This window comes from Lygodium microphyllum, chromosome 21 (genome assembly GCF_053477565.2).
Source record: "Lygodium microphyllum isolate KBCC chromosome 21, Lygodium_microphyllum_v1.1.10, whole genome shotgun sequence".
NCBI lineage: Eukaryota > Viridiplantae > Streptophyta > Polypodiopsida > Schizaeales > Lygodiaceae > Lygodium > Lygodium microphyllum.
In genome coordinates, this window is record NC_141155.1 from 41420936 (window position 1) to 41438439 (window position 17504).

Here is a 17504-nt window from a genome sequence, read left to right on the forward strand (position 1 = left end):
CAGCAAAATACTTTGGTCCCTGATTGGTTGTGCTTGCATAAAATTAAAACTATAGGGCCAACTCTAGATGAGAACATAAAACAATTAAGAGTTAACTTTGGCTAATTACATTGGTCCTTGATTGTCTATGTTTGCCTAGTCTAAAACAATTGAGAATTGGCTTGAGCAAAATACTTTGGTCATTGACTATTTGTACTTACACAAATTTAAAACTATAGGGCCAACTCTAAAAAGAACCTAAAAGGCATCTCTGTGGCTTATATGTGGCACACCACTATAACCACAAAAATGGAAGTGGAGGCATAGCTATTGGTATTCACATGCACCTCTACAATATGGCTCATCAAGTTGTTATTGACCCCAAAAATCATTAGGTTACAACTATTCTTAAAGATGATGAAGAGTTTGCTTTAATTTCAATATATGCTAATTGTTCAATGGTAAACATGGTAGAAATCTAGGAGTCTTTAAAGTTTATTAAATGTGCTATCATCCTTATTTGGGACTCTAACATGGTTGAGCATTTGCATGATTGATTTCAACAAAGAGATCAAACTATTTCAATTAGGGAAAAAAAACTCATGGCATCATCTTAAACAAGAATATATTCTTGTTAAAGCAAACAGTGAGGAAGGGTTCACATTATTCAACAAATAGAACAAGGATTGCCTTAGGAATGCCAAGCTAGATCATGTGTACATTTCATTAAGTTTTATGTCAACCTTCATTAGTTCCAACACTAAGGTCCACAAGGGCATAGTATTAACCCTTAGACAAATAGGGTAGAAAATCCGAAAAATCTAAAGCAAAAGACAAGGCCAAGGCAAAAATGAAACAAAAGACAAAGGTGCGCCAAGAAAAATATGGAAACACAAGAAGTGTAGAAAAGTCCTAAATCAAGGAGGAAGGTGCATAGGAAAAAGCGCAAGTCAATATTTTTGTAAAAGAGCGCAAGACACACCATGATTTATTTTAAAGCGTCGGTCGTACAAATAAGGTAGATGGGAGGTAGGAAGGAAGTTAGGAAAATAGGAGGACAATGGGAAAAAGGGCATGGGCCACGGCCGTCCATGTAAAACAGGGGATAAGGGAATGACCGCCTAAAAGGGATTTAGGATTTTGTATATAAAGTTGAAAAGTGAATGAGAAGCTCATTCTTTGGTGTGTGGCAAAGTGGACTCTCTCTTCTCTCCTTCTTCTCTTCTCTTGCTTGCTTGTGAGTGAGGGAGTGAGTGTGTGAGGGTGAGGGATCTTGGAGAGGTAGCCCTCCTCCATCTCCTCTCTTGTTCTTCTCTTCTCTTCTCTCGTCTCGTGTGCAGCTATGGAGGAAGGAGCTTGGAGGTGGAGGTTTGAGGATGCTTAAGCTTGCGTCAAAAATCATGGAGCTATCGGAGTGCTTGAGAGAGGAAGTAACTCGATCGGGCATCAAGATAAGCTCACTACACTCGTAGACAAGGATGGCGCGTCGGCTATGTGAGAGGTAGCCATTAGTGCCCACTTGAAATGCTTGAACAATAAGCGATCTTTGGGTCTTGGCGGTTGAGCTCAAGCTCGCCTCTACATTTTGGTTTCGTTTGCCAAGATCAACAGATTCAAGCCTTGAGTACTTGTGCGCTCCGAATCGAGTATTGAAGTAGGGTTTTCCCCGAACCGGTGCTTGAGGTAGATAGGTAGGAAGCGAGGGAGTTTAAAGAGGTATTCGATCTCCTTATCAAGTAAGGTTTTAGTCTTTTGGATTTGGAAAAGTAGGTTGGAGTAGTGTAGGTGTTTGCTTTGTGATTTAGATGCATTAGAGTAGGAAAAAACAAAGAAAAAAAAGGAAAACATGCATTAGGGTTTTTGCTATCATAACAAGGCAAGAGGGTATGATTTGTTTTCCAATTTGTGTTTTGGAGTTTATTTGCTATTTTAGGTATACACACTCCTTCATTAGGGTCTATTCTTACATTTTTGAAGTTTGTGTTACCCCCCATAACCAAACTTGATAGAAATGAGTGATTTTCGTCATCGTTGAAAACTTGTTCGCAGGAATCGAACATTGTTAATAGAGTTTGATTCCCAAAATCGGACTTGAATAGTCATATTTCCAAAATCGAACCTCCAATTTTTAGACTCGAACCAACCCATCCTGTCTAATTGGACATACCCTGCCCCATTTTGAAAATCGGACATCCCAAAATCGAACACAAAAATTGAACCATCCAGAATTGAACACTTCAAATAGGACACCTGTCAAATCAGATATCCAAGTGCCAGAATCGGACGCAGGAAAATTGGATGCACGAAGATCGGAACACACAAGAATCATACATAGCAAGGGTGACCTTGTCAAACCTTGAGAAAAAGACAAGAAACATTTTGACATACATAGCAAGGGTGACCTTATCAAACCTTGAGGGAAAGACAAGAAACATTTTGACATACAAGGCAAGCCTAGTAATGAGAGCAAGGACTTGTTGAAAGAGTTGATACAAGTGCATGTTGAGAACATAGAGAACCAATAAGCGAGGCCATGCTTGAAACAAGAGGGTCATGAGACAATGCCAACGATAGGCTTTGGACTTACAAATATCATAGAAGACCACAAAAGAAGCCCAAGCCTTAATGACGAAGGTATCAATGGAGAGTGAGCACAATGCCGTGATGGATATCCAAGGTGTTGCTATGTGATCAAGGGTATTACATAGGTAACTGATGGATTTGGGTGCCTAAACCGCCTGCTAAACCACCTCTGTTAGCTCAAGGCCAGATCATATCAAAAGCAAAAAAGTGTTGTCAAAGATTTGTGAAAGCAAAGTCGTGTCTACAGAAGATATTGATAAATTTCAAGATGGAAGATCAATCAAGTGAATAATCCAATATTAGAGTCATCATCAAACTAGCCTTCAACTCTGAATCAGTCATCATCAAATGATGCCAGGAGGCATATTCCACGGTGGATTCTGTGAGGTTTTACGGTGGATTCCGTAAACTTTGATGACCGAGGCTCATACACAAAGTGGATTCTTTGTGCGACAAGTTGATGGGGGCGCCTGTCCTTTTCGGGCGTTTCATTAATTTAGTGTGTACATGGGTGATTCCATAGCGGGTGATTCCGCAAAATGCATATTAAATTAATAAACGTTTATGAGTTTAGAGTGCGCACTCGTAATAAATTAAGGTTAGGATTTATTTCTAACCAGTTGATTTATTTATGTAGCTGAAGACTGTTAGGTATTCACTTTTGTCGGTTTAATTGTATTATTTTACTAACAATTGTGAATGCTTCAGTTTATGTGTAGAGATAGCAGCAGTGGCGGAGGAAAGCATTGGAGTCTAGCGAGTATTCGACCTATGGATTATATTTTGATAGGCGCCACGCCTATATTTTGTTATGTCTATTGAGGCATCGATTATTTATTATTATTTTGTATGTGCCTATGCGCACGGATATGTATTTATATTTGGACATTGTGTTGGGCGTGCCAGACTCTTTGGGCCGTCCATTAGCTTTATCTCCTATTTTTGTAAAAGCAAACTCAAAAGCTAAAAGCTTGTCATATTTTTGTAAATTGGGCTATTATTGAGCATGAAGATGGAAATATACATAAAATACATGCTTTGTGAAGCGCACACACAAGGCATGGGGGGAGATTGAACCCAATTGGTCTCTTGCTCTTGTCGTTCATGCTTTTTACATTGTAATTTGTGCAAAAAGATAGAGTTCATTGTTCTTGGGGACCTTCCGGGATTCACTACGTGAGCATACAGCGACCGATCTGCGCACCAGTGATATCAGGGCGGAGCTGAGATTAAGAGCTTCCAATCGCTACCCATCTCGTGCGAAGGCGGAGCTCCTGGAACGATCGGGCTCTACGGTCAATCTCGTCACGAACCGTCGATACAGGCAGACTTCTGGCGATTAAGAACCCCTGTTTCTGTTATCAGATCGCGAAGGACCAGGCAATACAGGCGGAGGACCACTCCCTCATCTCCATCAACAAGTCGTGGATAAACAGAGTAATTTCTTTTCATCAAGCTTCAAAGCTTAAGATTAATAATCAATAAGCTTGGTTAGAAGCTTAATAGCTTCAACAAATCATCGCGAGGTATCTGAGGGGCTTTTGAAATTTTTGGGCGGCGAAAAAAATGCCCCCCCCCCCCCCCCCCCACGATTGCGCCATTTTCTGAAGATGAGCCCCCCTTTCAAGCTTAAGCCATTAAGCTTAATTCATTAGGCTTTAAACCAAGTCAGACAAATCACCACTGGTCACAAACTCCAAGTCCCGTGCCTCAGAGATCAAGTTCTGCAAGTCAACTGTGATCAAGTCTTTCAAGTTCACTAAGTCGGCTAATTTCTGTAAGTCAGCAACTCTGCAAGTCACTTAAGTCTGCAACTCTGCAAGTCAGACTAGTCAACTGGAGTCAGAACTGACTTGTGCTCAAAACTCCTAGAAGGGCTATTCCTACGCAGAAACTCCGAACTGCAAAGTTGTTCGTTGGAAGGTATTCTACCCATACGCAGGTTTGCTGAAGCATTTTCAGCACACGAAGAAGGAAAAATCACAGATTTTCTGAAGATTGAGAAAGAAATACCCAAAAACACATAAGCCTTGTAACCCCAAATTTGAGCTACACTCATCCCGCTAACCTGATTTTGAGTGAGAAAGGTCTTTTGAGTTTTACAGGATGACGGAACCACATGTGGATGATCTTATGACTGAAGACGACCTACATGAGCCTACAATGGAGCAAAAGTTGGACTTAATCATGATGCAATTGGAAGAAGAACGAAGGGCTAGGCAATCATTACAAGCGCAACTGGCAAAATTACAAAGAGCGTCTACCGACAAAGAAGAACCTCAAGTTGAAGATTTGATTCGACGTACCATCGACGCCACTCTTGAAGCTCAAACCATTCGCAAGGAATCAAAGATAAGTAAACGAAGTTTCAAATTTCGTACTTTCAATGGCATACGAGAAGGAAAGACTGTTCTAGCATTCATTAGTCAGTTTGATGACTATTTCCATGAGGAAACCTATGTAGAAAAAGATAAAATCAAGTGTGTTACTAATCATTTGGTAGATAGAGCATCACTTTGGTGGACTGTAGTACGCAAGAGCATAGATTGTCTTACTACTTGGGAAGATTTCAAGAAGAAGTTCATGCAGAATTTCCTTCCACTGCAATTTCATGAGAAGGCTATCAAGCAATGGGATCTACTTCAACAATGGGATCGTGAGCCTATACCTCAGTATACAGAGCGTTTTTGGAATGCACTCCTACAGCTACGCATGCTTGAAGACGTACCAGAGACGACACATAAGCGGAAGTATATGTCTAGACTTCTTGGACATTACTACGCTGAAGTTAACATGTTCAAGCCTGCTACCCTTGAAGACACCATTTCACTAGCTCACGACACTGAAGATAAGTTACAAGGTAGAGACAGACGACCATAGCAATTCCAAGCCAATGGTAATTATGGATCTAAAAAATTCAATTCCAATTTTAGAAGATTTAATCCAGGTCACTTCTCTTCATCATCTTTCCGCAAGAATTGGGCTAAACCACTTGCATTACCATCCAATGTCAATCCAAATCCTAAGCCTATTCCACAGCCAAATCCAAATGTACCTAGATTTCCCGCCATTGCAAATAATGTAACCAAAGCCAAGCCAATAGTATGCTATAAATGCCACCAGCCTGGACATCTCGCAACAAATTGTCATTCAAAGAAGCTACCAGCTCATATCAACTATCTTGGAGCCATGGACGAAGACGAACATGAGGATATGCTTGATTTCACTGAAGATGAGGATGACACTACTACTATTTTCGATACTTTACCAAGTATGCCTACTCCACATTCATTATTGACTATGAAATATTTAGTGCATGGAAAGGAAAAGACTATTTTGCATGATGACGGTAGTACTCATGATTTTATTTCAGCAAAATTGGTAAAGGAATTGAAATTACAGACTGTACCTATGCATTATTGCATAAAAGCTGTATTTTTAGGCACTAGGTATAATGGTACACAGGAAGTGCAAGACATAGAGATTCAAATTGGTTCATATACTGAAAGGAGAAATTTCTTAGTTGTTCCATTCCAGTCGAGTGACATTATTTTAGGAATGCCTTGGCGACACCAGCATAATCCAGATATAGATTATTCCGTACACGCAATGAATATTAATTTTCAAGGAGAATCTATTACATTATATGGTATGCATGCATCTAATGTTTTTCCACTGCTTTTGCATACTCAAGCTAAACGTGCATTACGCAAGAGTAGTAAATCATATCTCATTTGGGTGAATGAATTGCAAGTTAAGGAAAATCATATGCACCCTAGGCATAAGGAATTTCTTTCATATTTTAAGGACTGTTTTGCAAAAGACCTACCACCAGGTTTACCTCCTTCACGTCTAGAAGACCATAAGATAGATTTGATCCTTGGCACACAACCACCTTGCAAAGCACCATATAAGCACAACCAGATAGAGCAAAAAGAAATCCAGAGTCAAGTTGAGGAATTACTAAATAGAGGTTTGATTCGACCTAGCAGTTCTCCATTCGGTGCACCTGTATTGTTAGTCAAGAAAAAGAATAATACCTATCGTATGTGTATTGACTATCGAGCTTTAAATAAGATCACTGTAAAGAATAGGTATCCTATTCCTGGAGTTGATGACCTTATGGACAAACTGCAATGATCTTCTATATTTAGTAAAATTGACCTTAAGTCTGGTTATCATCAGGTGAGGCTAGATAAATCTGACATATTCAAGACTGCATTCAGAACACAGTTTGGTCATTACGAATTTTTAGTCATGCCATTCGGATTGACTAATGCACCTGCTACCTTTAGTAGAATGATGAACCGTATCTTTTTGAAATATCAATATTGTGTAATTGTTTTCTTTGATGATATTTTGGTGTTTAGTCAAAATGAGAAAGAACATTATGAGCATTTATCATTAGTTTTTCAGTTATTGAAAGAAAATCAACTGTATGCAAATCCTGACAAGAGTGAATTCTTTACGACAGAAATTGAGTATTTAGGTCATATTGTATCATCTGAAGGAATTAAAGTTGATCCTAAGAAAATTGATGCAATATTGAATTGGCATGTTCCTAAAAACGTGCATGAGTTACGCTTATTCCTTGGTCTTGCTAGTTTCTATAGGAAGTTTGTACGTAATTTTTCATTATTTGCTTTATCATTAACCAAACTTCTCAAGAAAGGAATTGTTTATCAATGGACTGAAAATCAACAGAAATCCTTTGACTTACTGAAACATGCATTAACCAATGCCCCTGTTTTACAGTTGCCTGACTTTAATAGACCATTCTTTCTAGTAGTGACCGATGCTAGCGGATCAGGAATAGGAGCCGTACTTATGCAAGACAATCATCCTATAGCATATTCTAGTTGTAAGCTGAAACCCTCTGAGCTGAAATATTCCACATATGACAAAGAACTATTAGCAGTTATACAAGCATTAAGACAGTGGAAACACTACTTAATGGGTTCAGAATTTATGATAAAGACCGATCAGCAAAGTATTAGACATTTACTTAGCCAACCCCAAATCTCTGACCGTCATATCAAATGGGCTTCCTTCATTCAAAGTTTTCATCCTATCATTCAATACCAACCTGGAAAAGAAAATGTAGTGGCTGATGCATTAAGTCGAAGACCTGCCATTCATAATATTTATGTCATATCTTTTGATTCTTTGATTGCTATGAAACATACATATCACCATGATATTACTTTTCATTCTGATTGGAATAAATTAATTCAAAATATATTCCTGTTGATTCATTGTCATATAATGATGGATTTATGTTTTATGAAAAGAGATTGTGTGTTACTATTCCATTCCGATCTTTTGTTTTGAATGAAATTCATTGTCCCCCATATCAAGGTCATAGAGGTATCATATCTACATTATGTATGTTAACTGAAGATTTTTATTGGCCGCATATGGATGCAGATGTATCTAACTTTGTTTCTGAATGTTTGATTTGTCAAAGAGTTAAGAGACATCATGGTAAACAGTATGGATTACTTATGCCTTTGTCTATTCCATCTAAACCTTGGGAACAAATTTCTATGGATTTCATTACTGGTTTACCAAATACTAAATCTAACCATGATATGATTTGGACAGTTGTAGATAGATTTAGTAAACAAGAATATTTCATTCCATGTAAGAAAACTTTAACAGCATCACAAGCAGCACAATTGTTTTTGAAAACTGTTTTTACTAACCATGGATTGCCAAAAGTTATCATTTCAGATCGTGATTCTAGATTTTGTAACAATTTTTGGATTACACTATTTGCTAATCTAGGCACAAAAATTAATTTCTCATTTGTATTTCATCCAGAAACTAATGGACAAACAGAAGCCACAAACATCACTATTCTAGATCTTTTACGTGCATATACTATCTCTAAACCTCAGACATGGGACACTCATTTGCATTTATTACAGTTTGCATATAACAATATACCGCACACATCTACAAAGAAAGCACCGTTTGAAGTCATTTATGGATATAGATTATCTACACCTGTTGCATATTTGTCTAATAGAATTCAGAGTGCTGATGATATTGCTAGTATGCATAACAGTATATTTGATGAGGTTAAAAATATGATTGCTAAAGCCCAGCAATCATATACCAAACAAGCCAATAAGAAAAGACAAGCCATGAATTTCAAAGTTGATGATTATGTTTGGCTGAGAATAGAAAAACGTAGACTGCAAAGTGTAGATAGACACCTAGTTGTCAAACTAGCTCCTAAATTCTATGGACCATTTAGAATCATTCATAAAATTAATGATAATGCATTCAAGTTAGAATTACCATCTCATTGGAAAATTCACAATACATTTCACATTAGTCTATTGAGACCATTTAGAGGCCAATTACCTGTCCACCCTGTTTATGAAAACCCACCTTTATTAGAGGAAGAGACTGAAATACTTGAACTAGAAGCTATCATAGACACTGACTTTATGACCACTAGAACTGGCCGAAGGTATTCTAGATATCTAGTTAAATTTAAGAACCATCCTGTAGAGGAAGCACAATGGATGCACGCTAGAGACTTAAATGCTTTCCCCACTCTGTTAGCTCCACATTGAGCTAATAGCATTTGAGGTCAATTTCTATCCCACCCCGGGGGTATGATGCCAGGAGGCATATTCCACGGTGGATTCCTTGAGGTTTTACGGTGGATTCCGTAAACTTTGATGACCAGGGCTCATACACAAAGTGGATTCTTTGTGCAAGAAGTTGATGGGGAAGGCCTGTCCTTTTCGGGTGTTTCATTAATTTAGTGTGTACATGGGTGATTCCATAGCGGGTGATTCTGCAAAATGCATATTAAATTAATAAACGTTTATGAGTTTAGAGTGCGCACTCGTAATAAATTAAGGTTAGGATTTATTTCTAACCAGTTGATTTATTTATGTAGCTGAAGACTGCTAGGTATTCACTTTTGTCGGTTTAATTGTATTATTTTACTAACGATTGTGAATGCTTCAGTTGATGTGTAGAGATAGCAGCAGTGGTGAAGGAAAGCATTGGAGTCTGGCGAGTATTCGACCTATGGATTATATTTTGATAGGCGCCACGCCTATATTTTGTTATGTCTATTGAGGCATCGATTATTTATTATTATTTTGTATGCACCTATGCGCACGGATATGTATTTCTATTTGGACATTGTGTTGGGTGTGCCAGACTCTTTGGGCACCGCCCATTAGCTTTATCTCCTATTTTTGTAAAAGCAAACTCAAAAGCTAAAAGCTTGTCATATTTTTGTAAATTGGGCTATTATTGAGCATGAAGATGGAAATATACATAAAATACATGCTTTGTGAAGCGCACACACAAGGCATGCAGGGAGATTGAACCCAATTGGTCTCTTGCTCTTGTCGTTCATGCTTTTTACATTGTAATTTGTGCAAAAAGGTAGAGTTCATTGTTCTTGGGGACCTTTTGGGATTCACTACGTGAGCATACAGCGACAGATCTGCGCACCATTAAACTAGCCTTCAACTCTGAATCATATAATTTCTAATAGCCACAAAGCAATTTCAGAATACATTCAGTAAATTCTGTATGAGAAAAAACAGTTATAAATTCTGTTATCCAGTATATAAGGTTTAAAATAGCAACTAAACCAATCTTGAAGATATACAAAGCTTCAGCTTAAACAATACATCCTCGATTGCTACAATGTGGAGGACAACAAGAGGAAGGCAGTGATCACTGGCTGTTGAAAATGAAGAGACTCACAGTTCTTCACCAGACAAAAATTTCTTTGAAGGTGGAATAGCAAGAAGAGTATCCTGGCCATTATGATTATAATGATGATTCAGTTCTGATCATTATGATGATAAAGATGATTCAGTTGCAGAGATCTTCACCCAGTTGGAGTCTGCTGATTTTGAAGCTGCATATACATGGACATATTCTACAAAATCTGCTTTAGATCATCTGTTGAAGTACTTGACGCAGCAGTCAATGATGGAGCTGAAGTAGAGGACGCAGCTGGAATTGTAGAAGAGGCTGAAATGGATGTTATCCTGAAATTTCTGCGACGCTTTCACGTCGGGTTCACCAAAGATGTCAAAGGATTTGTGAAAGCAAAGTCGTGTCTACAGAAGACCTTGATAAATTTCAAGATGGAAGATCAATCAAGTGAATAATCCAATATTAGAGTCATCATCAAACTGGCCTTCAACTCTCAATCAGTCGTCATCAAACTGGCCTTCAACTCTGAATCATATAATTTCTAATAGCCACAAAGCAATTTCAGAATACATTCAGTAAAGTCTGTCTGAGCAAAAACAGTTATAAATTCTGTTATCTAGTATATAAGGTTTAAAATAGCAACTAAACCAATCTTGAAGATATACAAAGCTTCAGCTTAAACAATACATTCTCGGTTGCTACAGTGTGGAGGACAACCAGAGGAAGGCAGTGATCATTGGCAGTTGAAAATGAAGAGACTCACAGTTTTTCACCAAACAAAAATTTCTTTGAAGGTGGAACGGCAAGAAGAATATCCTGACCATTGTGATTATAATGATGATTCAGTTCTGATCATTATGATGATAAAGATGATTCAGTTGCAGAGATCTTCACCCAGTTGGAGTTTGCCCTGTAGGCCTGCAAATACATCATGAAAACTAAAAAAATCTTGTTGCTGTCCAAAAATCCATGCTATCTATCAAGAAAATGAGCACATGCTGTCCTGAGTATATGCTGTCTTTCAACCGGTATGTATAGTGCAATTATAGCAGCACCAAGCACAACAGGTAAACCAATTCCCTTACACTGATGCCAACCATTGCCTGGGCCTACAATAGTAATGGTTGCAGCAACAAATTCTGAGCATATGTAGGCAGTTCGCTACCTAAAACACGCAAGCTATTGCCTTCTCTCATGATGAGTAAGCATAAGCTTTTGTTAGCAATCATGACTGAGTTAACTCATTGATTTCTACTACACTGTCTTATAGACAGTGCATTTTGTAGTGGTTCTGGAAAACCGATCAATCTGCAGTCATTTTTGTTGTTGCCCTTACTAGGGTGTTTCTGCATAGCTTTCCACAATAGGTCTACCTCCTACTAGCTCCACCCTTTTTTTTTCTCCAGCATTGAGCATATTGAAAGGCAGCTTGCCTTCATCATGTCCATCTGATTCTATCTTTCACTTTGCAATCGATGAACCATTGGAAATGGAGGAAGACGTTTTCAGCCCAAGGACATGCTTCACAATCTTTGCCCCCTCCTGCAATAGGAATTGCAATACTTTGGTCTGCAATTACATTAATTTTACCACACAATGCATTAGAAATTGCTGTGATTCAGTCTTCGACAGCACTGATTGCATCACTTTCACCTGTCACTCACAATCTGATCAAACGTTGGGTAAATATAATCAACAAACTGTATCTCCACTATTGCTCTATTGCCCATTGCAGCCAATCCAATGCCAAAAGCAATAATTCCATCTTCGCCAAAGACGTAAGACCTCCATAGTTAAACTGGTTCCCCTTTGCCTTTTAGCTCTTAAGAAAGATGTTGAATTGCAACAGTCTGCGCCCAACATCGAGCAACCTCCCTCCGTTTTCTTTTGGTTCTTTCTCTATGGCCATCTCAACATCATCTTTTACTGGTCAGACGTTCATTGTCGGCTTCTCACATTCACTTCGTCATCGACGTCACCACCTTCTGGCTCTCTGCTGGCACGTCATCCTCTCGTCATTGTAACTGCCATCCAGCTTCCGCACTACCTTAGTCCTACGACATCTATCTCTTTCCTCTTTTTCCTTTCGGACCAGAAAAGCCGCTTCCTTCTTTCTCTTGTCATATTCATTTTTTTTTCTTCCCTCCAAAAAGCCCTCCTTTCAAAAATAGTGCTTCTTGTTTTTTTTTTTTTCCGGCTCCTCTATTCCTGCCCCATCATATACAACCAAGGTACTACTATTGTAGATGCCTAGAGAAGATATAGCAATAGAAAAAGCTGACTGTGATGGTAACATGTATGCATTCTGAAAATATTGAGCTTCACAAAGAACTCCACCAACCACACCTACGAATATCAAAGAACCATATACATAACCAATCTCAGAGTCTGTGCTAGTCTCAGCTACATCTCCCAAAGCTCCTGTGAGCTGTTGATCAGAACCTCCTCGTCTAGGTTGACTAACCACTTGGCAAGTCATGCCAACTAGAGCATTACAGATAAGTTCCTCTTGCTCCAAACACTCTTCACTATACTGCCCACGCAGAACAAAAGTATAAACACAACAACTAAATCTGTACAAAGTATCAAATCCCACACACACAACTTTTGGGTGGATTTCACACCTCGGATGTGCAGCAATACGACACCAAAGATGTCAAAGGATTTGTGAAAGCAAAGTTGTGTCTACAGAAGACCTTGATAAGATTTCAAGATGGAAGATCAATCAATTGAATAATCCAATATTAGAGTCATCATCAAACTGGCCTTCAACTCTCAATCAGTCATCATCAAACTGGCCTTCAACTCTGAATCATATAATTTCTAATAGCCACAAAGCAATTTCAGAATACATTCAGTAAAGTCTATCTGAGAAAAAATAGTTATAAATTCTGTTATCCAGTATATAAGGTTTAAAATAGCAACTAAACCAATCTTGAAGATATACAAAGCTTTAGCTTAAACAATACATTCTCGGTTGCTACAGTGTGGAGGACAACCAGAGGAAGGCAGTGATCATTGGCAGTTGAAAATGAAGAGACTCACAGTTTTTCACCAAACAAAAATTTCTTTGAAGGTGGAACGGCAAGAAGAATATCCTGACCATTGTGATTATAATGATGATTCAGTTCTGATCATTATGATGATAAAGATGATTCAGTTGCAGAGATCTTCACCCAGTTGGAGTTTGCCCTGTAGGCCTGCAAATACATCATGAAAACTAAAAAAATCTTGATGCTGTCCAAAAATCCATGCTATCTATCAAGAAAATGAGCACATGCTGTCCTGAGTATATGCTGTCTTTCAACCGGTATGTATAGTGCAATTATAGCAGCACCAAGCACAACAGGTAAACCAATTCCCTTACACTGATGCCAACCATTGCCTGGGCCTACAATAGTAATGGTTGCAGCAACAAATTTTGAGCATATGCAGGCAGTTCGCTACCTAAAACACGCAGGCTATTGCCTTCTCTCATGATGAGTAAGCATAAGCTTCTGTTAGCAATCATGACTGAGTTAACTCATTGATTTCTACTACACTGTCTTATAGATAGTGCATTTTGTAGTGGTTCTGGAAAACCGATCAATCTGCAGTCATTTTTGTTGTTGCCCTTACTAGGGTGTTTCTGCATAGCTTTCCACAATAGGTCTACCTCCTACTAGCTCCACCCTTTTTTTTTCTCTAGCATTGAGCGTACTAAAAGGCAGCTTGCCTTTCTCATGTCCATCTGATTCTATCTTTCACTTTGCAATCGATGAACCATTGGAAATGGAGGAAGACATTTTCAGCCCGAGGACATGCTTCACAATCTTTGCCCCCTCCTGCAATAGGAATTGCAGTACTTTGGTCTGCAATTACATTAATTTTACCACACAATGCATTAGAAATTGCTGTGATTCAGTCTTCGACAGCACTGATTGCATCACTTTCACCTGTCATTCACAATCTGATCAAACGCTGGGTAAATATAATCATCAAACTGTATCTCCACTATTGCTCTATTGCCCATTGCAGCCAATCCAATGCCAAAAGCAATAATTCCATCTTTGCCAAAGACGTAAGACCTCCACAGTTAAATTGGTTCCCCTTTGCCTTTTAGCTCTTAAGAAAGATGTCGAATTGCAACAGTCTGCACCCAACATCGAGCAACCTCCCTCCGTTTTCTTTTGGTTCTTTCTCTATGGCCATCTCAACATCATCTTTTACTGGTCAGACGTTCATCGTCGGCTTCTCATAGCCACTTCGTCATCGACGTCACCACCTTCTGGCTCTCTGCTGGCACGTCATCCTCTCGTCGTTGTAACTGCCATCCAGCTTCTGCACTACCTTAGTCCTGCGACGTCTATCTCTTTCCTCTTTTTCCTTCCGGACCAGAAAAGCCGCTTCCTTCTTTCTCTCGTCATCTTCGTTTTTTCTCTTCCCTCCAAAAAGCCCTCCTTTCAAAAATAGTGCTTCTTGTTTTTTTTTTTTTTTCCGGCTCCTCTATTCCTGCCCCATCATATACAACCAAGGTACTACTATTGTAGATGCCTAGAGAAGATATAGCAACAGAAAAAGCTGACTGTGATGGTAACATGTATGCATTCTGAAAATATTGAGCTTCACAAAGAACTCCACCAACCACACCTACGAATATCAAAGCACCATATACATAACCAATCTTAGTGTCTGTGCTAGTCTCAGCCACATCTCCCAAAGCTCCTGTGAGCTATTGATCAAAACCTCCTCGTCTAGGTTGACCGACCACTTGGCAAGACATGCCAACTAGAGCATTATAGATAAGTTCCTCTTGCTCCAAACCCTCTTCACTATACTACCCACGCAGAACAAAAGTATAAATACAACAACTAAATATGTACAAAGTATCAAATCCCACACACACAACTTTTTGGGTGGATTTCACACCTCGGATGCGCAGCAATACGACATTCACCCCTCTAATCCTGCGCATCCTCCGGATGGGCCAACTACCCATGATCGTTATCATCAAGATCCACAAATAGATCAATCTCTTCATTGTGCATTTTCGGTATATCAACATGATTATTTGTCATATCATCTGTCTCTTCCATTAGAGTTTCTTCTCGTTGCTCTTCTCTTGCAAATTCTTCCAATGCATAATCTTTATCATCTCTTTTCTTGAAAATCTTGATTCTTTTTCCAGTAATAGGCACTCTAAGCACTGTCCCATCCAATTCTGTCAACTCATATGTTGCATTATCAAAGACATGTCTGACTATGTACGGCCCAAACTATCTTTTCACCATCTTCCAAAGAATCTACAGTAACTTCCTCAATTTTCGCATGGCTCTAGTGTGACGCTCAACCCAAAATAATTTCTGCCCCTTTCGAAACAGCTGATATAAATAATCTGCTATGTGTGCAAAATGGGGTATCCAAATCATATAAAACACACATACTCCAATGAATCTCCGTACCTCTGAAGTAGTAAAATAATACTCTGTAATCTTGCCTATAGAATCCACATTCTTATCCACTGTCTTGTATTTCATGTCAACCCTGGCTTCATTATGATCCTCTGCATTACTCAAATCTTGCTGTAAATCAGCAATTCTGCACTCTGGTGTGGCTGAATATCCTCAACCCTATGCTCTATGGACTACATAGGGACAGCCCTAAACTCTGGATGCTGAAATATTTCAGCAGTAAACTCTGTTGGCTAAAAGTTTTCAGCCCTCTGTGTCTCTGTAAGCTGATCATAATCAGCCGAAAACTCTGTTTGCTGAATTTCTTCAGCACTCAACACTTTTTGCTGAGCCACCTCAGCCTTTGACTCAATCTGTGACACAAAATCTGCAATTTCATGAAACATGTCCAGGGATTGCACTAATACATTACCATGACAATTCCTCTAAAATCATGTTTCATGAAATTGCACTAATACATTACCATGACAATCCCATCTATGTGCTCATCATCCTCTAAAATTCTTGCATTTTTCAAAATTTTCTCCTTCCTACATATGTACTACCTGGCAGCTCTAGGCAACTTAGAAGTCTTCTGATAGCTCATCGAACTGTTTGCTGAAATCCCAACAAAATCGGAGGAGAAAACACTGCTACTAGGAGGCGAGAACTCCAATCTCCTCTGCTCTGTACCACCGTCGTCTCGCGAAACAGTGATACCTAATGAAAACCCGAATCCCTCACAATGGGCAAAGGTGCATCTCTAAGAGTATCCCTGTTTCTAACATGGTTCACACACATAGTCATAAACTGAACTGCTCTCATGCCATCTTTACTGCGAATCCGTGCATAAGCAGATCCATCATCCATTACCTTTGTTTCCATGCGCATCTCTGTGATGAATGGCTGTCCAAGAATTATGGGATAAGAGCATGAATATTGCACAAAGAAATGGAAATCCTCCTCTACATCTCCAATAGAAACCCTGACACTGGGACAAGCAGCATACAAATCACCTGCACTGTTGTTGGCGGCTCTCATACGCCACCCATGCTCTACATCCATAGGCAATCTGTTACTTTCATAAACTCCACGAACTATGAGATTAATCTCTGAACCATGATCCACCAAAGCAACATAAGGCACCTGTTTCTCTCCAATTTTTACCATCGTCTTTGTAGTTGCCCTAGCCCAATGACTCTGCAAAAAGTGACTACACGGTATCAAGACAGGCTCATCAATTTCAGCATAATGCATAGGCTGAACCCTCTTCTCTATCTGTGGAAAAATAGAAGAATTCTCAACCATAACCTCATCCTCATCCTCATCCTCATCCAACTCCCCAATCAAAACTCCCTGTGTATCAGTAGTAGGCAATGCATGTCTTTTCCTCTTCAGGACCTCTTGAAACTCTCTTTTTGAGATGCCCAAAACCTCAGAAATAGTGAAAGTCACATCACTGCCAAGTATCTTGTCATTAAACATTTTCTTCATGTTTGTAGATGTCTCAATATCGGACATCAATCTAAACCATGGCTGCTTTCTCTCTCTAGGCTCTTGCCTCTTTTCTCTCTTTTGAGCATCTTCCATCTGTCGTTCTGGCCCTGGTCTCAAAGACGGTCCTGCAGTAGGTGGAGTAACAAACTCACCCCCTCTAGTCTTTTTAGCTGCACTTGGATTTTCTTCATCCCTCTTACGCTTCTCCTCAACAAGTACATCTTCTCCCTGAGACTTAGCCAAGTAGGCATAAATAGAGTACCTGTCAACAGGCGAATCCCAACCTGTCTCAGATCTGATGCTACAGCCTGC